A 25795-nucleotide genomic window follows, 5' to 3' on the forward strand; every position below is an offset into this window, starting at 1 on the left:
AATTATGACAACTTAAATGTATTTAGCTTTTTGCAATGTTTATATGAGGTCTGAAGAGAGATGACAATCTTGCAAACCTATTACATCTATGGCTAATTTGTTTTTAACTACTTAGAACAAAAGCAGACTACTTCTAACAGTTTCCTCAAATTCCTTCATTATTACTTGTCCTGGTTCAGCTAGGATAGGGTTAAGTTTCCCAGCAGAGAGAGAGGGGGAAGGGATCTCCAGCCAGGTTATTCATACCATGCTGGCGTCAGGTCCAGGAGCGGGATCGCAGGAACTTTTTTTCCTTTGTAACTTGGGTCGCAGGAAGCACCGGGCTGTCCATAAACATTGTGGTACTTCTCTGTATATCTTTTGTCTTGTTCACTGTTATTGCTGTTTATTGTTGTTATCATTGCTACTGTTGTTGTTCAGACTGTTATTTATCACACTGCTGTATTAAATTTCTTCTTATTTTAACCCGGGGTTTGTGCCTCACTGCCAGCCTGACTGGCTGAGGGTGGGGGAGGGGCAACAGCAACGTGCTCTCCGGTCCCAGCAGGGCCTAAACCACCACATACTTTAATCTTTATATTTTCTTAACTTTTTCCTCTTTTAAAAGAGATTCAATATCTCTTCCTCAATACTGACTCTTACTTCTCCAGTTTGGTAATATTTAAGTCTCAGGTGGGGAGTGGAGGAAAATTTTCATAATGAGGGAAAAAACCACAAATTAATGATTCAGAATCTTAGCCTAATTACTGTATAAAACTTATATATTCAAAAGACAGATTAAGTGAATGTTGTTTGAGATGCCAATGATGCCTGTTTCCAGAAATTCCAAAGGAGTTTCACTGAAAGAGGAAATCTGAAAGTATTTAAGAATATACATTTAAGTTCTCAGCACGGATGTGTTTATGCCAATAGTTCCATTGAGCAACAGGCAAATATTTGCTTAACATAATTGCTCTGCACTTTATTTTTGTCACACTTAAAAAACAAAAACAAAACAAACCCCCAAAACTTTAAAGTTTCTTCTCTGACATCAATAGATCACACAAACTGCAAGAAAAAGAATTCTGCAATGGGTTTCTAATGACTTCCCAGTAACTACATGTCACAAAACATACCAGAAAACAAAAGTTTAGGTTTGCAAGACAAGGCTCAAGTAATAACTACTAAAATATCTTGATTATCCAGTATATTCAGTCCCAAAGGATTTGAAATGGAACAGGTTCGCTGTTTCTTTGAAATCATCCTAAAAAACATGGCACCATCTGGACACTTGCAAAGGTGGGATAGAGATGTGAGTTTCCCACCATAGAATCCATTAATAATTTGAGCTTGAAGTGCTTCCCCCCAAATTTTCCCAACACTGTAGAGATCACAGTAGCTAGAGGCCAGATGAGGACAATGTAAGAGCATGCTGCTGCAATAGAAATATTCGTTGCCTAAGTTTATACATAAACTTTAGGTAAACTGGTAAATGTTTATGAGTGGACTTGTCACCAGATTCATCATTAGGAATGAATACTCTCCCCAGATCTGACAGACGGTTTGTTTTAAGAGTTTTTAATTTTCGTTTGTACCATAAGGTTCCTGCAATCATCTGAGAATTTTATCTGAGACAGGGAGAAGTTATGTTTGAGCTCTGCTACAAAGTACTAGAGCAGCCCTTTACAGTATCTCTATTTTGATTACTGCTTAGCTCCAGAGTGTTCAGAAGTATTCAGTCATTCATTAACCCTGCTAGGCTGAGCATCTCTTGCATTGTTGCTTGTGGTACCAAGGATGGGATGAGATGGCAACGTCCATGTGACAGCTAAGATGTGATCACAAACTACAGAGGGCTAGTTCATAACAAGTGAAGAAGCTCATCTGAGGATCTCCCATGTTTTCTATTCTCTGCATTCTCCTTTGTCAGATCTATCTTAAGCTCTAAATGCTGTACTGTTTGAGAGATACTGAAACAGTATCTTGTAATTGATCACATTTATACACTAGTTAAGGCAGAAGTGTAATCAGGTAAGAAATTTCTGCAGAGCTCCATGTCACAGAGCACTCTTAATTTATACTCTAATAATGTACAGATTCACAATAGCCACTTTTAACCTTCCAGTCACTACCCATCAGGTTCACAGTGGCTTACTCTGAAAAATGACAACGCACCATCCCAATACTGTTTTTCAACAAAGGAATTAGTGTCAGCAGAATTACTAATAAAATACAAATAGGAAATTGTATTCAGTTGCAGGAAGTCACATTTCTGATTTTAGTGGCCATCTTCTGCTTTCCTTAAGGTGTTACTGTAAGTGAAAGCTGAAAAAGTAGGTTACAAGATACGGGTCTATAGCACTTTTCACACCCCTTCCCTTTTTATTCTCATCTCCTAACCATGATAATCCCTTTCCACACTATTGCTCTGACACTACAAGTCAACTTTCCCTACATGTTCATGAAGCATTTATCAAGCTCTTCCTAGACAAAAAATCCATCTTTAACAAGACAGGCAAAGACTTACAAAGCATATGGGGCCATGGAAATAACTGTTGCTGCTAGTCCTCTGCAGCAACAGGACTCTATTTATTTTTTATTTCTTCTTTTATTTTCCAATTTCCCTTTGTTACCCGGGGCCAACTCCCCTCTAATAATTTTCTGTGTTTCCAGAATTTCAGTTATCTCAAGAGTTGTCCTTATGAAAAGCAAATGTCTTGGGAATATCTAACCCCAGACTCGTAAAACCTGGAAGTGTTCCTGTACATTACAGACACAATTTTCTGTATAAAAGTAGTAAAATTACTTTGAAATAGAAGAAAATAAACAAAACCTGTGGATGAGTCAAGGGATCATAAACACAAGGACTGCTTTACTTATCCACCATTTGTGAGTCACTTTCTTGAGAGCTGACAACATAACCAGAAAAGAAACCTTTTCCACTGTAACAGTTCCTGCATCATACTGGCTACATTCCTAAGATATACAAATGCCCAGATATCCAGTTACACCACTTACAGTACAATAGCTGAACAGTTATTTTTAAGCATTTGTTTCATTTTGCACAACATTTTTGCTTTTTCTTAATTACCTCTGATGGCACAAGTACCCACAACAAAACAAAAAATTAAGCAGGAAACACACAGCATCAAATTTTATGAACAGGCTGCTGCATCTGAATGCATCTTACAAGTCTTACTTCCATGTGCTATTCTTTCTGGTGGTATAACTGCACCTGGGAGGACAAAATGCTTCAGGAAAATTCTACAGACTCACTGAATCTACAGAGGGCCTCTGGCACAACTGGTGTTTTTCTCCACTTTAAATGTTAATATAGGGCATCACCCTGTGTTCCTTCTGCACAATTCCAAAAATATTTTCCTGCCTACCCCTCAATGACCACCTTAAACCTACCACAAACTTCAAGTAACATCCACATCTAGCCTAATAGTTGAAAAAGCATACATTTCTTTTGAAATCATATGTAAATCAGCTAGTTCAATGATCCATGCCTTACAAGAACAAAAATAGTAATTTTAAGGTGTACTCTCAGAGCTTGTTTAGATTGGAAGTACTCTGGATTTGAAAGAAATCAGCTCTTTTTATTTTTATTTTTTTTTCCTGGCAAATTCATGATGTCTGCTAATACTAAACTGCACAGAAGTAATTTTAAAAATTCAAGTTGTCCCTCAAAAATCAAGAGGTAATATTTCTCAAATATTCTCATTATTTAGAAGAAAAACTGAATAAAAATTTTGCAAACTATATAAAATAATTTATATAAAGCACAAACAAGTAAAAGACTACTTTCAGAAAGCACATGGTAGCTTTGCATATGTCTTTAATTGCCCTCCATAAGAATATTGCAAGCACATCGCATTGCCTACCTTCTATGAAAACATAACTCACAGGGACATGAGGAGTAACAGTTGTGCTCTTTCTGCCTACAGAGATATGCAAGAGCATAGAAAAGTGTTCTAGGGCTTTACTAAGCTTAATAGCTAGAGCACTTACCTTCATCTCCTTTTCTCCAAAATTTTGGTGTGTTCAGTGCAGTGTGGACACTTATGTTTATTCTCCTCCCCAAGGAAAACTGAGATGATATTAAAAAAAATCAACATCTGACAAATACCCAGAGCTACCTATCAATCTGGAAGTCCCACCCGAGCTTCCTGGGTTTGGAAGGTATAAGTCCCATGTTGGTAATATATCTTCTTCCTTTCTTCAGGCAGAAAAGCACCAAGACAAATAGCAGAATGCTATAAAAACAGCTGTGAAAATTTTATCTGATCCAATTATGCTTTCAAAAAACCCTAAATGACACAGGGCTGAGACAAAACCACTGTGATATAAACAAATTTACAAAAATTAAAGGATCTATGAAAACATGAGAGTAACCATTTTTTCCTTCAAAAATTAGTAAGTTAAGAGGAAGACAGAGGAGATCATCATGATTACCTTGACTGTTCCTCTTACATAACAAAATACCCAAACTAAACAAACAAAAAAATCAGAGGACTATATCTACTCTGTTCCGCATGAAAAGAAACAACAATATTTACTTAAACTGTACTATACCTTGAAAGGCATTCAGCCTTTACGCAAAATTGTCACATGATGACAATTCATCACCTCCCTTAGGAAGTAGCTTAATGCTAATAGCAATTAGTGTTATAGTTTCAGTATCCATACACAACTCAGACAAGATTTGTGCCTGAAGAGAAATGTGGCTGTACATGTCACTAATGCTGCCACCAACTTTCAGTTTATACTATATCAGAATATCTCCATTAGCTGTAGGAAATTGTAGGCTATTATCTAATGGTTTTGGAATAGAAGAGAATATGTCACAAACAGAAAAAAAGGTTTTCTTTTAAGAGCATGTAAAAACCAGAAACAGATTAATTGATGGATTTTTTCTAAATAACCACTGCTCTTCCTTATACCTGTTCATCTTTCCTACTGACTTGCAAAGAAAGCCTTTGTTCATCTTCCCCAAGGACTTTTTCTATGAATGCAATTCAGGATTCTCTCCTGTTGACTGCAACATGTATCCTTGACAGGATAATAACACCTGGGGTGTAGTGTTATCAAAATACACCACAACTTAGCTTGGAAAGGAAAGCATTGTATTACAAGTCAAAAAATACAGGCAAGACCAGACCAGATGAAAATTAAAACACCAGGCAGCCCAATAATATAAGAAGTAATATGGATAAGTAACAACTCTTACACTGACCATGTCCCACCGGTAATTTTGAAAGAACAGATGGCAGAGCTCTTGTGTATTTCATCAGCATTTGGTAATAATTTGTAAGGTAGTTTTGAAAATTATAATTTGAGTGCTAGGCAATTCTATTAAAATCCAATAGGGAATGGAAATACTTTAAAGAATGAGGTCCTTTATCTGCTGTCTCCCAGAAACCTCCTAGACTATGCACAATTTGAATTCAGTGAATGGCTGTATATAATACCACCTGTTAGTGAAAAAATACCAAACCCATATGGGTATTTCAATAGCCTGCAAAGAACATCACAATGCAGTAAAAGCCCTGCTCTCACTTGTCAAATCAAAATCAAACAGCCACAATTTATTTTTAATTTATGGATACTTTGCTACAAGAAGCTGAACTAAAGAAGACTCTTCAGATAGCAGGCTTTTCATTTGACCCAAGGTAAGAGACAGCAAAAGCTGTGAAATGCCAACATTTTTTTTTTTGTCCTTAGAACAAAGCAAGGAATTCACCCTCTGGTTTTTTATCTAAACCATGCTTCTTTCTACTAATTCCAAGTCCATCTGAAAGAACAGTCCTAGAAAATTATCAATCTTCATGTGTACTTGAAGAAAAAAAGTCTCTCATAAGCCTACAAACCATACTCCTCAGCAGCAGCAGAGTGAAGAGGCTGTGGTTTTTACTATCACCAAGTTCCCAAGAAATACACTGTTTCTTTTTGACCCTCTGATCTCCAGAGTAGTTTTAAAATCCACCAAAAGATCTCCAGAAATCACCTGCCTCTTTCTTACAGTCCCATCAAAAAAAATCCAGATCCATTAATTTTTCACAGATCACTTTCTAAAGCCTTTCTAAAATTCACAGAGAACTTCAGTGACTTAGAAAAAAAAAATTAGAGGCTAACTGTTTCTGTCTTACACACAGTTATGGGTGACTCAATCAAGACAGGGAGCAAGGAGGACATTATCGCATTTTGGGTATACTTGAGGTAACTTCAGCAGTCCATAAATCTTCAGGTAGAAGGAAATTGCTCTTTTACAGGACAGCAAAATTTTATTTTCCCACTGAAATATTCATCATAATCATAAATTCCACTAAGAACTATCCGCAGATTTTTATTTTTTTTCCCCCCCACCAGTTTAATATTTGATAAAGAAGGCAGAATTTGGTTCAATGAGTGAAAGCTTAGGTCTAATGCAGCCTTTTTTTTTTTTTTTTCCAGTTACCACATATGAAAAAGCAGTAGAGTTAAGCCAATGTCATTCAGTAATATGAAACAAACATACTTTAATAAACTCTTGAAGTTAAATAATCAACTAAACTTGAAACTTAGGCACTACATCTAGGGAGGGAGGACAGAAAGTTGTTTTCACTCCCATAATACATTTTTGCAAGTGGTATTTTCACAACAGCAGTCCAAATGGGAACAGTTTTGAGTCCACTAACTTAGAAGTATCTTTCCCAGTGAATTTAGGAATTGCAGGAAACCACCTTTCTCCAATTCGGGTATAACCTATTTTGAGACCAGTATGACAAATTGTGCTTGAAGAGATGAGGCAAAATTAATCTCTGAAAGGGAGCCTATGCCATGGAGTCATTGTCATTTCATGAACTGCCTATCATTTTTCTACTTTTTTGCAACAGACTGACAGCTTGAATAAAAAAACAATTTTGGAAAACCAAAGACTTCTGCAACAAGGAGGTCACAGATAGCTAAGGGAGTGACATGGGAATCTTCTGCAACAGATCTGGCAGCAATGAGTAATGACAGCTTGTTCAAGGACCACTCTGGCCACTGTCAATGGGATGGCAAGATTAAGCAAGACAAAGGCCAGAGACTGACTCCATCTGCCAGCAGCCTAGCAGAATTAATTCCCAGCACATGAGTCCCTGAAATATGGATCAGCTCCACATCTCTCTGACACTCTGTCGATGTTGTTTCATTTGGATTTCCACAATGAACAGAGGTAAAGCACTCAAAGTTTGAAACACCTTTACTCTTGCTCCAATTAGACTGTTTTACCAGCGCTGTAGGAGAGCATGATTCATAAAGATTAAGATTAGAGTAAAAAGAGGAAAGTGAACTAAACACAAACCTACACAATCCTATTCTTCAGAGCTTAATAGTTTTTTAATTCCTTATTTTACCTTCACTCACGAAGGTAACATAGCTCCAGAGTTAAGGATCAACAGTGTTACCCTGTTTTGCAAATAGTACCATCAGTTATAACTCTTATACTAGAAGGCTGGCACTCTAGCACCTCAGCATCCACCTTACGTCCCACCACCTCCAGGGTCTGCCTTTACCTCCTCCCCATCCCTTTCTCCTACACTGCTTCTTGTCTAAAAGTATTTCTGCTTCAACAGCTTGCATCTCACCTGTCACCACCACCTTCTGGTAAACAGGTTTTGGCTGCAGTATCCCATGTGAGGGATCCCAAACGTACAAAGGTCTCACTCTCGTCCCCTCCAAATCTGGATGCCCCCTTACCGCTCTCAGCCAAAACTGCCAATGCTCTACTACAGGAAACACAACAGAAAATTGAGCTCCCCCCTGCCCCCAACACTAGGGCAAACCACACAAACAAAAACGCAGACCACAACACAGAGCCCTCTAAAAACAGGCCCCAGACACCCACTACTTCAAACAGACTGAGAACCAAGCTTAGAAAGAAAAGCAAAGGACCCAGAGGACCACGCCGTGCAGCTCCTTGCCTCTTCGTTCTGGCTCCAAGCGCCTGCAGCACCTGCTCCCATGGCCCCGCCCCACCCGAGCTCGCCCTCCAAAGCCCCGCCCCCTGAGGCCCCGGCCCCTGCGCATGCGCAGTCCCCGCCCCTCAGAGGCAGGCAGGAGCGGCTCCTTCCTGCCCTCAGAGCGCCGCGCCAGAAGGTTCTGTGGGCGCCCGGCCGCGGCAGGGCAGTACTCGTCCCTCAGAGGGAGCCTCAGCAGGGGGCCAACATGAAGCTGATCGTTGCCAGCCCAGCAGGAGAGGGTTTACTGGGGTATGGCCCGAGAGCCCAGCCCTTCGCACATCTGTAGGGTTTGTTCAGTTCTACTCAGTGGAAACGTGTGAGATGTTGTGTAGTATTTTGCTCTTTATTTCACCGGTGTGGTGGTAAGCAGTGTGCACATTGCTTTTGCAACGTTTAAGGGAAGATATTTTCACTGAAGTCACGCTGACATCAGCTTCTGTTATCATTAAACCAGTCATGTTATTGATGAATATGTCTATCAGAGTCACAAAGGGTAAAAATAGATACTTGTTGTTGCATGGTATTCAAGTGCAATGTATCAGTTTTAACTACTCAGTAAGGAGCGAAAACTACAGAGGCTGTTGGATTTTCTGATTGTTTGGCTAATATTTATCAAGAGCAGAACAGATTTCCTCAACTAGAAGAAAACAGCAAAGGCTAGTTCATCCCATAGTCTCCCCAGAAGGTTCATCATTCTAAATTACTTTGTTGACCCATGGCTCTGCTCAGCATCCTGCGCTTCAGTGAACCAAGCAATCAACACTAAATGCAGGTAAGGGGGGACCATTCACAGCAACATATTACTGCTGAACAAGCATACCATTTTATCATGATGCACAGTTTGTTTCCTTTTCAGTTTCTCTGCTGGAAAATTTTATTTTTTAAAGTCCTGGACCAGTGGGACTTTTCTGTTTTCAAACAGAAGCTTCTGGATTGTGATTATATGGACACGGGTTGTGCAGTTGTGAATATCTATATGCACTTGTTTGTATGTGTTTACACATAAACAAATTGTAGCTGTAGTTCCCATGGATGTTTTATCCTGATATGTCAAATACAATTCTCCATCTAGATAATAAATAAGAAAATATGTTGTTCACCTACTTATGTAACTGAATATAAATCATCCAGTATAATTTATTATGTGTCACTAAGCCCATGTGCAGTTTGGCGAAACAAAGCATGGGACAGGAGCACTTTATGTTGTAAAGGCAATTGTATCACTTTGTAAAGGCAAATCACATGAAATATGTTTGTGTCATCATTGCAACATCTGAAGAGTGCAAATAGATTTGCCCCAAATGAATGCTTTCAGTGCAGAGTTGAAATTAAGGCACCTAGAGAACTAAGTTGAATTCAGTTAAGTTTTGGTGGTGGTTTTTCTTTTTTCACAGTTAATTAAGGGGAATATTTTCTAGACAACTCTAGTACTATCCTTGAATCATTCATTTTGTAATTGGCAAAAATCACCAATATTTAAAGGAAATTCAAAGTAAGGAGAGGAGTCTTCTGGTTCTACTCTGAGTAATTTTTCATTTAAGTCACTAACTTGAGAAGCAAATACTGCATGATTAAAAAGTAGCATATCTATCCCTACATGGTTCCAATTTCTCAAATTTAGATTTTGAGTGTTTTCTTGATTGATTTAATCTATATTTACTTGTATGAAATTAATCTGACATCTCAGGTGACATATATACATTAAAGATGTTTCGCATCTTGAACATTTTAAGCATTGTAGAACATTTTCAACAGTGTTTCTGGACTTTCTGAATTTTATTAATTATGTCTTCAAGAATTGGGTTTACAGCCATTCTCCAAAAGCATAACACCTCTAGGACTACACACTTCCTGAAAAATAAAGGGGAGAAAGAGGGCAGAACTATCCATTGATGCAAAAGAATAACATGGAGATTTGTCAGAAAATATAGCATGGTGTTATATTTCTTTGGCCCTTACCAAGATAAACAACCCTATGTGTCTGGTTCATGTGAAAGAATTTATTTATTGTTTAAGAAAGAATTGTAAGATCAGACAGCATTAAAAATTAAGGCTGTTATTACATCCTGCTTTCCATTTCCTAAACAAGGAGTTAATTCTCAATTTATTTGGATTTTTTTAATTAAAAAATTGTTCAAAATTTTAAGATTTTTTTTTTTTTGGTATCTAATACTGTGAACAATAGTGCACAGTGATAGGCACAAGGAGCAGCCCCTGTGTTCATGATGGAAAAAAAGACAGTGAAGAAACCTCAGTGTGGTACAAAACCACATATTTAAATTACTGGTGGCTTCACTACTTTAAAATATGACAGAATCGGTATAATTAAAAGTCATGGGAAGTATGATGACAATGTATCATCTGACATATGGTACATTAACGAAAAATTTTATGCTGTTTTACACCAGAACAGTTTTTCTGGCTTACAGGAAATAATCATCTTGATTCTTGGAACACTGGAGGCAAATGGTGTTTAGGGTCTGGTTTAAAAATAAGTAGAATGTGCATTAGAATTAGTGATTTAAGTCATATAATCAGTCACATCGAATATTCACAATATTTTGGAGAAAAAAAAAAAAAAATTTCCAGCATATACTGCATTTTATCTGAAAGAAAACTAACAGAGGTGGGTCTAATGTTTTTTGGCTGATTGAGATCCTGAAAAAAAAGTCTGTAGTAGGCTCAGTTGTGTGTACATATATGCATCTATAATGGAACAGAGATTTAAATGTCTTATAAAACAACAGATGTGTAGCTTATTTATGTTCAAGATAATATTAACAAGACAAGATTATTTGTTACATATGTTCTTGTTTTGTACACTGCTGTTCTCTTAAATCTCCATAACATGGCATGACTACATGTCGTTATTAAGACAGGAAGACAACAAAAATATAAGTGAGTTTTATAAAGCTCTGGTGGGGATTCACTCCTCTGTCCCCAAGGTAAGAGCTGACTCTGAGTAAAAAAAAAAGTCTTACTAGACTCCTATATCTCTTTTACATTGGTACACTGACAAAAAACATGAGTCACGTACTGAAACTAGTATAAAAATAAAGTAAATCTGGCCAGGGACATCAAGAGCAAGAAGAAGAGCTCCTATAGGTGTGTTGGTAAAAAAAAAAAAGGAAGACCAGGGAAAATGTGTGTCCTTTCTGGAAGGAAACAGGAGACCTGGTTACCTAGGATATGGAGAAGGCTGAGGTACTCAGTGACTTTTTTACCTCATTCTTCACCAGCAAGGGCTCCAGCCACACCACCCCAGACACATAAAGCAAACACAGGGACTGGGAGAATGAAGAACTGCCCACTGTAGGAGAAGATCAGGTTAAAGACCATCTAAGCAACTTGAAAGTGCACAAGGATATGGGATCTGATGAAATAAATGCATCTGTGGGTCCTGAGGCAGCTAGTGAATAAAGTGGCTAAGCCACTATTCATCATATTTAAGAAGTCGTGGCAGTCCAGTGAAGTTCCCATTGGCTGGGAAGGGGTAAATATAACCCCCATTTTTAAAAAGGGAAAAAAGTAAGACCATGGGACTACAGGCCAGTCAGTCTCACCTCTGTGCCCAGCAAGGTCATGGAGTGGATCCTTTTAGAAACTATGCTAGGGCACATGGAAAATAAGGAGGTGATTGGTGACAGTCAATATAGCTTCACTAAGAGCAAATTGTGCCTGAGGAATTCAGTGACCTTCTGCTAAGGGGTTACAGCATTGCTGGATAAGGGAAGACAAACTGATTTCATCTACCTGGAGTTGTATAAATCATTTGACACTGTCCCACACAATATCCTTGTCTTGAAATTGGAGACACAGTGTTTGACAGATGAACTACTTTGTGGAGAAGGAATTGGCTGCATGGTCTCACTCAAAGAGTTGCAGCCAACAGGTCGATGTCCAAGTAAACTGCTATGATGAGTGGTGTTCCTAGTCAGTTGGTACTGGGACCAGTGATGTTTTACATCTTTGTCTGAGACATGGACAGTGGGACTGAGTGCACCCTCAGCAAGTTTGCAAATGGCACCAAGCTGTGTCGTGGTTGACATGCTGGGGGAAGGGATGATATTCAGAAGGACCTTGACGGGCTTGAGGTGAGTCCATGCGTACCTCATGAAGTTCAACAAGACCAAATGCAAGGTCCTGCACACAGGTCAAAGCAATCCCAATCATAGATATGGGCTGGGCAATGAGTGGATTGAGAACAATCCTGAGGAGAAGGGCTTGGGGATATTAGTGGATGGAAAACTGACTGTGAGCCAGCAATATGTGTTTGAAGCCCAGAAAGCCAACCGTCTCCTGATCTGCATCAAGAGAAATGTGACCAGCAGGTTGAGGGAGGGGATTCTCCCCTTCTACTCTGCTCTTGTGAGACCCCATCTGCAGTACTGTGTCCAGCTCTGGGGGCCCCCAACATAAAAAGGACATGGACCTGTTGGGAGTGAGTCCAGAGGAGGCCACAAAGATTATCAGGTTGCTGGAGCACCTCCCTTATTAGGACAGGCTGAGAGGTTTGGGGTTATTTAGCCTGGAGAAGGGAAGGCTGTGAGGAAACCTTATAGCGGCCTTCCAGTGCTCAAAGGGGGCTACAGGAAAGAGGGGGAGGGACTCTATCAGGGATTGTAGTGATAGGATGAGGGGTAGCAGTTTTAAACTGAAGGAGGGTAGATTTAGAATAGATATAAGGAAGACACTCTTTACTGTGAGGTTAATGAGACACTGGAACAGGTTTTGCAGAGAAGTTGTGGATGCCCCCTTCCTGGAAGTGTTCAGGGCCAGGTTGGATGAGGCTTTGAGCAAGTAGAAGGTGTCCCTGCCTATGGCAGGGGGATTGGAATTAGATGATCTCTAATGTTCCTTCCAATCCAAACCATTCTATGATTCTATGATTTAATGTAATACCCAAGTTCAATGTTTATGGAAAGGTACTGAAAATGAACAAATCAATAACCAAAGTAAACTCTTACAAAAGGCAGAATTGAGAAGAGAAACAGATAATAAAATTTTCAGTCCACATGAAACATTTGTTGAATTGATCTATACAGTACCTAACACTTTAGTGCCTAGAGACTCATCTCAAGAAAAAAACAAAACAAAACAAAAAACCCCACCACCAAACAAATCCACACAAACCAAAACAAAATGCCCAAAGAGTTCAACAATTCTTATCCCAAAAAATTAAGAAATTCCATATTACGACAGGCTGGAGTGGTTGACCCTATGTTCTTTTCTATGTTCTTCTTTTCCTGCCCTACCCACTCTGCCCCTCCCTCAAAAGAAAAAAAAGAAAAAAAAGACAGAAATATCTCTCTCAAAAATTAAAAAAAAAAAGATAGCCAAGATAACCTGAGAAAAGTGATACAGACTTTGAGAAACCAAATTAAATTTTTTTTTTTTTTTTTTTTTTTTTTTAAATAGAAGGAAACTAAATTTACATCAGGACACTAGCAACTTTTTGGTCCTCGGTAAAGGAGACTTTCAAATAATTTTTTATTTTAAAATAGGTATTTTCAGCAAAGAACACTTCAAGCTTATTTTGCAGTATACCATCCGAGAAAATACCAATGCTTTTCAGCACAATTTCTAGTCTTGCAACATGGTGTAAGATATAAGGCTGGTTTCTCAATAGAAGTGCAGCCATGTCATGCAGTAGAAACAGTGTCATTGATCCCCAAGAGATCCAAATACCATGCAGGCTGAAACAACTGACACATCTGTGTAAGGTAATTCATGACAAACTAATTTTTAATTCTTCAGTATGATTTTTTCTTTGCTTTTACTTTCAGATACATACATACTTACGTTGTATTACATATATATGTAATATTTTCACATATTATACAGCATTTCTATCAGTATTTTAGTGTAGATCTAAAACTTCTCTAGATATCTTATGAAGGTAAAGATGATGAAAAGTTAGAGAAGTAGGAAAATTGTAGCAGTATTTGTGGGATTTGCATAGCCAGTAAGATTGGATTTTGAATTACTATCTGAAAATTGTTCATGGCTGAAGCATTCAGTGATTCCTCTTGGGAATGTTAAACCATGACAGAGTCAAAGAATATACATGAAGGTAAACCAGAGTGGAGAATTATGGTATGACATTTATTTCTTGGTAACTGTCTATATACATACTCTTATGCAAAGATTTAAACAAAGTTCTGAAAGATACCTCTCCTCAGTGTAAGGAGTTTAAACTGTTTTGCATGATAAAAGCTTGTGGGTGAGCTATTCCTGATATCCTGTAATCCCTGACATTCACTTCTCCCACATACCAGTGTGTATCAACCACACAAACTGACATCAGTTCTTGCAGTGGGGCTTCTCCAAAGTTTTGGCAGAAATGCTTAGTTATGAAAGCAGGTGAAGAAGTTCATGAGTTTCATATATATATATATATATATATATGAATGAACAAAAGAAGTTGGTAGAAATTGAAAAGCCTAAGGGAATTACGTAACCATGAAACTAAGGATTTAATGACTCGAGGTTTTTTGTTGTTTTGTTTTATATTGATATGTAATATAGTTAGATAAGATTTTTATATACTGTTTTTTCAATATATTTTTTATATATAATTCTTTAAGACTTGATATAATGTTTGATAAAATTCTTGATATAATTCTTTAAGTTATTAAGAAATTTTATATGTCCCAGGCATGCTGTATTTTGTGCACTTGGACAAGACATTGAAAAGATGAACTAGGGTGAGGAGAAGGTCATACCTTATTTTGGAGGCAGGGGCTATCTGTGCATATAATTATCTAGTTGTTCCCCAGAAAAGTGAAGTCACTTCACTGTGCTGTCTTAGAGTAAGGTACAACTTTGGTTTGAACAATTTTCCTTAACAGCATGAAAATAACTTGTGAAAAGATCTACTAATTATATCCCTGCATCATTTCACTGATACTCTATTCCTGGTCCCATGTATCTGGGAGCTAGTCAGGTCAGGTAGCTGGTAAGCAGTTGTCCAAGGTCTTAGATATGTTGTGACAGTCAAAAACTACATGGATATGAAATTCAAAAGGAACATGTCTATACCCAGAGTGCTCTCTCTGACATTCAAAGTAATGTCTGCATGACGCATCTGCTTGGAGAGTCTTCTGGCCATGTAATCCAGGAATGATTTTCCTTTTCTAATGGATACTGTAGAGCTTTCAAGCTTTGCTCCAGCTTTGCTAGTGATAAGCATTTTCATAACAGCTATAACTCTTGGCACTAATAATAATTTTATTGGGTTTTCTGGATGTTTTATTGGTTTTATCAGATGTTTAATTGTGATTTCTTTTAAGAAGATAATTTCAAATTCAGGTTTCCCATACTGTATTGAGAAGGTATAGTCTGTTAAAGTTAAGTGACAAAAATATGAAGGATATATTTATATTATTTAATCTAACTCAAGAAAATGAACCAAAAGTAGGAATTGTCAGATGATGTAAAAAGAGCCAAAAAAAGTTAATGTCCATTCACTTTCACTTGTTACATGTTTTCCTGTGCTTGTTGCAAACCAATGAGTTTGTTTGTATTTCTAGTTGTAAGTTACAACATTGATTTGAAAACTGTCCTTACATACATATCAGCACAGCTGTGCTGCATAGAACTAAGAACTATTGATGGGTCTTAAGAAGCAAGGAAGAGCAAAGCACTACTATGTATTCTTAGTAGTTTTTAGAACTCAGTGAAGTCTATGTACCCCTATGAAAAACAGATATATAGAACAATTAAAAGTAAGATAATGTATTGAGTTTTTTTCTTTCTGGCATAAATAAATTCAATAGGCTGCAAAATAATTGTTCTGTCATTGTTAAATATCCTGGGCCACAAAGAGCTGTTATAACTCATTACTGCACAGTATTAAGAACAAACCTACTGTTTCACTATGTTCAAGGAAAAAACTTATTACAATGTTTTCTAACAGTTAGTTGTGTTCACCTTTGAAATCTTGCCCAAAGGTGAATTTGTCAGGTTTTTGGTGTAGGGTGTTTTTTTTGTGGGTTTTTTACTGTTTAATATCTGACAACTGGAGGGAAGAAAAAACCTCAGAGTCCCATCTTCTAAATCAGTTACAAAGATTTCTGGGGGGAAAAAGAGGAAGATGTATAAATAATTAAGATGTTGCCATATCTTTGATGCTGCTCTAAGCACAGTAGTTTCCAGTGTTACAAATCTGCCAGAGAAGGACAATGAGATACTTCTCACTATCAGCTGCTCTGCAGGACATTGTTCTCTTATTTTATACTCCACAGACCAGTGTTAATGATTGCTGTTCAGAGAAAGATTTGTCCGTGCCTTGTTCCAGAGCCAAACATAATCAGTGTTTTGCAAAGTAAAGCACTTTTGGCTCAGTTCTAAATATTTTGAAACACGAGCAAACCCCAAAATTTTAAGAGCGTTTCTCCAAACTGTACTGCGTGCTTCAATGATATCTTGTTGCCTGCTGAACAACAAAGCCTTTCTGCTATCTCACTGCATTAAAGCAGATGATGTTAACCACATACTCTCAATATCAGGAAAAATAATATTTTGCTGTTATGATCCTGGCATCTGATGACCTGATGATCTGCATTTCTTGGTGCCATCTTCCTCATAATTTGTAGCCTTAAGTGGCTTCAGTTCACAAGTGATAAACCCCTTTCTTCTACGGAACACAGAGAAAACAGTTCAGTTTTACGTGGCTGTATTGTTAAAAATTGCAAATTCACTATAATGGGTGTATATATATCTGTGTGGAATACAGACAGTAAAGAATAAGGTTAAATACAGGTAGATGTAGAGATATATGCACGTCATACATTTAGGTTTAACCCAGAGTTTGTATTCAAATATGAGGAATCTGCAGGTTGTTCATTCAATGCAAATTACATAAACAGGAGTTGCTAAGTTATGTTATGTTTTCCAGTAAAACAATTAAGAGGAAGAGCTTTTCCTTGTTATTATATTGTGATGTGTATTTTAGTCTGTACTGTTACTATTTGTCTTTAAAATGTTTGACAATACATACATTAATTGCGTTTATAAACTTCTCTACTTCTAACATCTAGAAATAGGAATGATTCCTCGCCTATATTATAGAAGAGCATGAGACAGGAAGAAAAAAATTATTTGAGTATGTGTCTGAAAAATTGGTTTTTATCAGTCTTTAAACATTCATCAGACAAATGATTTATTCATGCTTAATAGAGCATCCTAGACTGTTGCAGGTTTCATTAGCTGAAGTTTGAGTGGTTTCTGTTTGCCATAATAATACTTTACATTTATACAACAATTTTCATTCAAAGTATTTCAAAGTGCTTTGCATAGTGTATGTATACAAGGGATAAATTAGCCAACCAGTAAATTAGAGTTACCTCTAGAGTGAAGCTCTGCAGAAACTTTGTGGCAAGGATCTTGTATGGGTCTAATTTTATTTTATTTTTTTAATGAAATTTCATTGGTTTCAAGGAAGCAGAGCATACAATTTAATTAAACTGTGTTTTATAAAAGAGAAAAGAGTCTTACATCTAGGGCACTTGAGTCCAACCAAGAAGTGGTCTCTGTTACTTGTTTCTGCCACAGACCTCCTGTTCTCTTCAGGCAATTTGCTTAGTCTAATTTTGGCCTTAAATACAGTCAAGATAAATAATAATTTTACGAGCTCAGCTTTGGTGACTGTTCAGGTACACAGTTCATTACTTGAAATGCAAGGGAATCACAGTTAACTTTAGTCACCTTTTGGCAATGAAAAAGCCCTCTTCCACTGACAGTAAGCTAATTTGTATGGTTCTGTATTTGCTATATGCTAATAACATGTTACTGAAGATCATCTGCCACGACTCTGAACCATCAGTTATGTATCTCAGAGACAATACTTGATTTATTCCAGGTTTTCACAATTTCAATTATATTGCATGAACCTCAAACTAAGGGTGTTTCCCTGTCTGTGCGGCAGCAAACACAGTGTCTTCAGATCCTGGTTGGATTTTCTAGGTGCTGTTTAACAGAACAAAGCTCTTTCTTGCATGTTACAAGATAGTTGCTATAAGTATGTGCATAAATTGAAAGACTATTCACATCTGTAGTAAAACCAAAAAAGGACATAATTTTTTAGGTTAAAAAAAAATATCAAACTTGGCCAGATTATTCTACCGTGTCATGAATGTAGAGCAACACAAAGGGTGTAAGTCCTTTTTTATTTTCATTTTTTCTTGAATGGAGCTGGTAGTATTGGAATCTCTCTAAGTTAAACAGTATAATGCAGCAAGTTGGCCAGGCTGGGTAAAGGCATCTACCAACATGTGATACCAAGATTGGCAAGAATAAATACATTCTTCAAAACTAGAACAGGTAGACAACTATTTTGCATGTCTTTTGACACTCATGTTTCTCCTGGCCTCACCTCAGCATTCTGATGCAGTGCTTGCAACCACCTTTCCATCTAACTGGCAGTGGAAAAACTATTATCTTTTAATTATCTGCATAAAAATACACACCACCACCACCACACCATCCCCTGGGAAAAAAAAAAAAAAAAAAAAAAAAAGCAAGCTTTTAGTTGCGCTGTGTTATTAAAATGGTCTACACCCAGAATAAATTCATTCAAGCAGGACTTTTTTTGGTAAAGAGTCTAGTAACCAGCTGTATCTTTTTAATGCAGCTTGCTGTGTGATATCATAGGAGGAAAGAGCCCCCTAATGGCTTCAAGCTGTCTAGGAAACCAAAAAATAAATTTCACTTTCTGTGAGTTCAAACTAGAAAGCAATGCAAAATTAGTTTCAGAAAGGCCAGTTTAGTCCTCTTGAGAAAAAGGTGATACAAGTGAATCACTTTAAAACGTGGCAAAAGGTCCAGATTAACAACATAGTAGACTTGAAAGAAAATACACAATTTATAATATGTAATCTCTTAAAGTCTTTCTGATTTGAGTTTTTTTCAGCTATTTTTTCTGTATTTGACAAAATAGGATGCTTATTCTGTGATTTTTTAATGTGGAAGTGAATAATGAATTAAATAAGTAAAAGCCTGACTAATTGTTTGTGCTTCTGATTTTCTTTTATGTTTTTTGGTTTTGTTTGGGTTGGGTTTGTTGTTGTTTTTTTTTTTTTTAATGTTCAAATGGAATATTCCCATTTGCAAAAATAATTACTTTTTAGCATTATTTGGAGTTTCAATGTTAGGATGTAACCTGAATAATAACAGATACTAAGCTGGAGGGAATCATATCACTGTCTTTAAATCACAGAATTAGCATGATTTTATTTCCAATCACAAAATTATAAGGTATATTTAAAGAGCACAAGTTTACATAGTAAACAGGGCTTTTCAGAGAAAAAAAGAGAGTTGAATAAGAGCTGTAAGAATGCTATAAGGATTATTTTTGCAAGTCAAACTGCATATGAAATATTTTGAGACAGGCCTTAAGTTTTATAAGGATATAAAGTGAATTAGGCATCCAGTTATCTAAGTTCCTTATAAAATTCTGTCTACATTTGGTAGATCCAACTCTTAATACCCAGGTCTTTGTCTCACTGTTAAAATTTTCAGTCAGTTAATTAAAATGTAAAGGGTTTCTCTCCATTATTTATGGTCAGATTCTGACACCTTGACTCCATATTCAGTGTATGCAGTCCTCACCTCTGGCAGTATTTTATGGAGTAAAATATAACTCACTGAAAGCTAAGGTGGCAAAATGTGCCCCCAAGTAATTTTCTTGCTACCTGGAAAGAATTTCAGAAGAAAACATTAAAATTGCTGACACAGATCAATTTTGTATATCAAAACCAACATAGAAATTTTTCACAGAGAAAATATAAAGAAATAAACCAGCACAAATATTAGAGCTTAAGTAAGCCTTTGGTTTTGATCATCAGTTTACTTCTTGTTTTGCCAGTGCTTATTCATATAATACATTGTAGAAGATAAAGCTGTCTCCTGAGTTTTACATATTTTGTTCATGTGGTCACTTAGGCACCCCTTCAAATGACTCTTAGTTTTAAAAAAATATGTACGCCTAAGGTCCCCAACATTTATAATGTATTTTACAAATTATAAACAATAATTTGAGTAACTGTGGGAATTTCACTTCAAATTTGGGATTTTGAGACATCATTAAGTATTTGATTATTTGAGTATAGCTTTGTAGACATTTATAAAATATATCTTGGTAGAGGAAGAGAAGAAAGTCCTTTTCTGTGTTTGTGATGTTTTGTCATTTCATAAAATGGATTACAGTTAGGTGCATAGTCTAGCAGCATTAGCCTGCTATAGGCAGTTTCTTAACTGGACAAAACATTGGAAAGTTGTACTTGGCTGTGTGAAAATCTGCTTAAATGCTTGGGTTAATACACTGATGATGCCTCTACTTCACTCAGAGTAATCACAATAGCTGGCATATGAAAAATTCCTTTCAGTTTGGAGAAAGGAGCAGAGCGCATAAACTGATGATGAAGGTGGTGCAGATTATCACAGCTGGAAGGGATGTGTTACTGAAGAAGTGACAGTGCTGTCTTCTTAGCGTTATGCTCCCATGGACTGTAAAACCCAAGTCAGTCAACTTCCCGACTTGCTACACAACGAAATGCTGTGTTATTTCAGTTTTAACCTATCACCTTCAAAATCACAGCAACCTATCACAACCTGTCAACTATCACAGCAAAACCATTTCCAGAACAGCCAAGGGAAATATGTAAAAGTTTATGTAAAGCTAGGCAGTTAGGAGACAGTAGTGTCAGTGTCACATCAAAACAAGCAATCAGTCCATGGGATGGCAGCTTCAAACATGCAGCACAACATAATCGAACATCCTAGGTTTCATATTTCAGTTCATAAACCTTGATCTTCACTGTGCAGGCAGAATGTTAGCAACTGTATCTATAAAAAGATGGCAGTCTAATGCCATATTATTTAAGGCAGATCATGTTTGCTCAGTAGAGGTAAGCTTGCAGTCAAAAGACAGGTACTGTTTCAAACTACTGACAAGCACTGAGAAATCCTCCAGGGAAATGTTCTCTCTACCTAGCTTCACAACATGTACAATAATGAATTAAGAATATGAGAGAGCTTGTGTGTTATTATTACTCCAGACTGCTTAGCATGTGTGGGACAAGGTATATTAAAACATCACACAAGTAGTTAGAAATAATCTTTTCTGGATGCTTCATTGCCATTTAGTTGAAGGGTTAAACATGATAAATACAATGTAAAAAACATATCCTGTTCTTAATTGTCTTTGGGCGTACATAATATTTGATACATATCATCTGTGAGTGAAAGAATTTGAGTGCAATAAACGTATTCTATAAACAGATGCCAAAGCTGGTATTTAACATGCAAGATACAAAAAGAATAATTGCTTTTTTAGCTGCTCAGAAAAGCAAAGGATAATTTTCTTACCTGGAAAACTCTGTATATCATCAGTATTATGTGAGCTAAGGGGATAGGATTAATTTTTGTCTTCTGTAATAAACCTTTCTTCAGAGATGCAGAACATGAGATGTAATTATAAGTAAAACAAACTATTCCAACGTCCAGCCTCTCATCAATTGCTCTGGTTTAGAGCTGGAATCCTCTTGCAAATGGAAAAATGTAGCTCAGCAAATTGTCCACTGAAGGAGCTCGACATCAGTGTTATCAGGCACAAGCAGTCACATACTGATGCTACAGCGTGTATAGTCTCCCTCTATTCCACGTTTTCTCTCGCTTGCTCTCCCTCTCTCTCACCCTGACGTTCACTCAGTTCTGAGTCTGAGCTCCTTCTGCTGCTGTATAATCAATCTAGCCTGTCTGAATCTAATAGGCCTCTATTTAACCAGCCAATCAATAGCACAGATTCCGCTGCTGCTCCCCAGGGTCTTTTCCAGGAGTGGTACAAACAATAAGAGTTTGGCCAGCAGTTTAACCAAGTATTTTTCATTATTTTGTCTCCCTTAAAGAAAAATTATTTAGGAGAGCCCAGGTTCAAAGCTGTCTTTCGCTGTGTTTTTTTTTTTTTCATGAGTTATATAAACATGCACATTGCACTGCAGTAACATTCTGAACACTTTTAAATTTTTACCCATTCTATGTGTTTTAGAATACATATTAAAAAAATAAAAAAGAAAGAAAAGAAAAAGCACACACACTCTCCCCACCCCCAATCTAGAAATGAACCTGCATGGTAAATCTCAGGCTTTGTGTTCTGAAAAATCCAGCAGCAAGTTTTGTAACTTAGACCTGTTTATGGCAAGTGTGGAAATTAAGCATAAACCAAGAAACAGCAGAATTATGCTTCACAGACTGTGCTTCTAACACCTGTCATCTTGAACTGTCGTCTTTCCTACACTGTTTATGTTTCAGCTTGTATGATTTATTTTTTTTAAAAGAATTTTTCTGTATGGAAAGAACAGATTCAGATACAGGAGGAATTGGAGATATAATATCCATTCACAAACAGATTTACATAGGACAGCTTTTTCTGCTAAAACAGTGATCAGAACTAACTCAAAGTTAGCAACAAGTAGCTGTAGTACCTGAAAAGCATACCCTATCTTTTACTGAACTGCATTCTCCATGTATGCAAGCAATAGGTTGTCCTTTAGTAGCTAAAAAACAAAATTTCAGGATGAATATTGTGAAAAGTGAGTAATTTTATAACAGACTGACATTATTTTTCCTTTTTTTTTTTTTCCTTTTTTTTTTTTTCCTTTTTTTTTTTCTTTTTTTTTTCTTTTTTTTTTTTTTTTTAATTAGGGGCACTAAATCATAAGAACATTGATTTTCAACCTGATCATTCTTGTTGCAGATCAAGATCACGAACCAACTTTCATGCTGAAGCAAACTGTGGGGAAGTACCTACCATACTCCTGATTCCAGAAGGTAGGTTTGTTTCATCAGTTACAGGTGCTTCCACGTTGCAGCATATTGATGCTATTATATTGCTGTTCTATCATTTGAAACAGTAACTGTAACTAGAGAACACCATGAGTACAATGCATACAGTAGTTTTCTATAGAACATACTTTCTGATTTCTACAGCATGCTGTGCAGATCCCATCCATGGAGAGGTTCTTTTCTCCTTCCCATGCTGCTGAGCCCTTTATTTTTTGTAACAAACAGAATCATATACCACCTCCTGACAGGCTGGGATGTTATCTCTGTCATAACACCCACCAGCACAGTACAGGCTGGCACAGGGCATGCCAACAGGTCCCTTAAAGCAACTGCTCATGCTAACATATGGCCTGTTCAAGCCCTAAGCGCAGGGCCCAGCAGAGCGGGCATGGCTTGTCCAGAGTCATTAACAATGTAAAATACAACATCTTCCATAAGGCTGCCAATACAGATGGGAAGAACAATGTTGCAGAATTTGGGAGTGTGGAAGGAGCTCACTTTCCAAATGCCATTCTGAAATTTTTCTTCCTGACAAAGTTCCAACTTATTTCTGCGTATCTTCTTTCCGCGTAACTACCAAACAGTATTTTTATGTGAAGTACTCTTTCAAAATGTTTGGTATTTTTGAGTTTGGTTTTTGATTTTCAGCTGAAGGCAGGACTGTCAAGGTGACATTTTAAAAAAGAGTATGACTGTGTAAATCTCACTAACTGGCCTTTTAAACACTGAACTAATGATTAGAAAAATATTTACTAAAATTTTACTTGTAGTTTGAAAATACTAATGTTGACATGCAGTTGTATACAGGGTAGCTTTAGATGCAGCATATGCTGTATGGAACTTGTGTGTACTAGAACATGTTCGTATTGAATATATGAAAATATCTCTTTGTAATGGAGTATGATAAATCTTTTTAAAGAATGTATAGATACAACATATTACAGCATGATCATTTAGGACTGCACAAATGTATCTTCAGTGGATAATATAAATAGATGCTATCTAGATAAATAGATATTTAATGCTGCAGCGTTTAATAATGAGACCAGTGTTTAAGCCTGAAATGTTGAAACATTGAGCTAAAGAATGTCAAAGTAATTTAAAATAAAAGGCATACTGTATGTAATCTAGTAAGAAGCCCTGGGTATTCACCTGTATTTCATTTTCTTTTGCTTGGTTTGGGGAAAAATAAGGTGTAATTATGTCATAGAACATTTTTGTTTGTGAGTGCTATGCTTTTATATATTATTAAGTGTAGTTCTTCACCAGAAATTGTTTTTCACTATTTCAAATTTAATTAACAAAGAACAAATAGATGTGCTTCCTACCTCATGATTCCAACAATAATCAAGGTAGTTCTCTAACGAAGTAATCAAAGGAAAGCCAGAATATACAGCTCTGTAAGACTAAATCTTGCAAACATCTAATGATGTAATAAGAGATATTGTGTATTCATAAAGGTGCCTTTGATGGATTCCCTCATGACAAAAATAAAAATAAAAGTCAGTGTTGTGCATTTACTACTCCATTCTCTGGAAGGAATTAATTTAATGGGCTTTGTACATTGAATCTAAACACTGGTTATATTAAATATACAATTGCTAAGTGATATTTCACTGATATCGATATTATTCAGGTTTCAAGTCCCACCAAGTCTTAACACATTCTTAAAATGCTCAGGCTATTCACATGCTTAAAATTGAGTAGTGCATACTCAGGTACACAATATAAAACCTAAAACATCATTTATATTTTTAATGATACTTAGAAAAAGTCTTTTTCTATAGATGGGATACAAATATGTCTTTAAAATGTGTTTTAAATGCTTGAATGTAAATACAAGCATACTGAAGATAGATTTTGTCAATTTTATTTTGTTTTTCCTTAGAAAGATCCTCTTTCAGATCCTGAATGTCTTGTTTAGGAAAGAAAACAAGATACGGGCTATGAGAGATAAATAAGATAATACATAGTTTCTGGGGTTCCATATAGTATTTCTCATTATTTCTCATAGAGTAGGTAAATATGTTACAATTTTTCTTAAAAGCTTTTTTTTTTTTTTTTTTAAATTTCAAGCTATAGAAGCTAGTATTTAGATTTTGTAGGTACTCAGTTCAGTTTCTGTAAACATGTTAGAGAATAAGAGAAGATAAATCTCCATTTATTAAAGACTTTGACTTTAGACATGAAAGTTATGTAATGTGAACTTGCTACAATGTCCATGAAACACAATAGGCTTTGTTTTCTATCCACCTGAATGTTTTAGTGAGCTTCAGGACTAATTGTTATAAAAATGCAAACTAACATAATTTAAACTATTTATTACATTCACTGTTAATATTTATTGTATTATAATGTTTCTGGGTCAGACAAATTCTCTCTAGAAAAGGCAGTGATACTCTATTGGTAAGGTGAAACATGGTTACAAAACAAATTTTAACATATAGCATTTCTAGGACTATATTTATGTTCTGCTTCTCTATGCAAAGATCAGGATCATCCATTCCAAATTTAGAAATGTTTCTCTTGGAATTTATCAGATCTACTTTAAATTCATATCTATCTACGATGTATTTAATACAATAGGAACTGGTCTTTTTCACAGATTTCAGAACATTCAAAGGGCCACACTGATGATAGTAAATGAAATGGGCTGCATTAGCTTCAAGGCAAGCCAAAATGGAAAAGTTCACATCCATATGGCTAAATGTTTTTCTTCCTTGGAACACATCTAAGCTACCTCTTGGAAATATTTGAGATAATTTCTGAATTTTGCATAAGCCTTGCTTGGATGAATTGGCCTGAGCTAAAACTTTTTTAGCATTTAAAAATAGAGGCAATTACTGAATTAATTTATGCAAATTTCCCTAGTCCCGGGATTACAATTAAAATTCTCCGAGTTTTTCATTAAAAAACAAACAAAAAAAATGACTGTATTTAAAAAGAATGAGATCTTCGTGAAAATTAACACTTGCTATAGGGCC

The 25795-nt window shown here is 36.4% G+C and overlaps 1 protein-coding gene across 2 annotated transcripts in view; it reads right to left on the minus strand.

The window, feature by feature from the left end:
* Positions 1–21631, minus strand: part of CDH18 (cadherin 18) — a 582223-nt gene extending 560592 nt beyond the window's left edge. Inside the window, exon 1 of one of the 2 annotated variants that reach the window (XM_074899541.1) lies at positions 21336–21631. The gene's annotated coding sequence lies outside the window, so the exon portion shown is untranslated. The remainder of the gene's footprint in view (positions 1–21335) is intronic. The other variant, XM_074899542.1, reaches the window with a different exon arrangement.
* Between the last annotated feature and the right edge of the window lie 4164 nt (positions 21632–25795).

This window comes from Athene noctua, chromosome 2 (genome assembly GCF_965140245.1).
Source record: "Athene noctua chromosome 2, bAthNoc1.hap1.1, whole genome shotgun sequence".
NCBI classification, from domain to species: domain Eukaryota; kingdom Metazoa; phylum Chordata; class Aves; order Strigiformes; family Strigidae; genus Athene; species Athene noctua.